We start from the raw sequence: 875 nt of genomic DNA on the forward strand, positions 1-875 counted from the left end.
TCATTCAAAAAGTGAAAGCTCTCCCTTCTCTTTTTATTCTCTATGCAGGGTTGAGGGTATTGAAAAATAGAAAGAAAAGAGCACGTTCAAAATCTCTTTGCTGTCATATACTTAACAATAACAACTTTCCATCAGGCATATGTTCCTTCAAAGGCAAGAAAAGAAGATATGGGAAAAGGAAAAGATTCTGAAGAGAAAGTGCTGGACGGTGAGCTTTATTTGGATCGGAGGTGTTCACGAGCCGATTTTGGACGTGTTTGAGTTTCTATTTTGCTGTGAATGCTCCCTCAATTTAACGCTAAAACTTATCCTCGCATTAAATATCTCATTTAATAAAAATTTTAAACATAATATCTAAAAAGTCTAAACTAGGAAGTAAAATTCAAATAAATTTTTATTTTTCTTAATTCAATTAAATTTTTATATTTTTATTTTGAATTAAATAAAATTTTATTATTAATGATTGATTAATTGTTGTCCGTTAAAATATTATTTGTTATTTTATACTACGTAATACTTACGTAGTATATTGATAAATAATAAATTCATGTCATAATGGGTAATGATATGATATATTAACATAATATAATAATATAAATATACGATATTTTTATTTTTTACATCAATATCATTTGAATATAAAATAATAAATAATATTTTGATTAATAGTAATTAGTCAATTATTAATTATAAAATATTATTTGATTCAAAATAAAAATATAAAAATTTAATTAAAAATAATAAAAAATAAAAATTTATTTAAAATTTTTTAAATAATATCCAAGTTTTTTTAAAATATTTCACCAAAATAATTCAATTGACTTAGAGCATGTTTGACTTGATTTTTTTTAGCTTAAAAGCTATTATAAAGCTCT

This window comes from Theobroma umbraticum, unplaced genomic scaffold, assembly GCF_002168275.2.
Source record: "Theobroma umbraticum cultivar Fairchild unplaced genomic scaffold, ASM216827v3 scaffold_95.0, whole genome shotgun sequence".
NCBI lineage: Eukaryota > Viridiplantae > Streptophyta > Magnoliopsida > Malvales > Malvaceae > Theobroma > Theobroma umbraticum.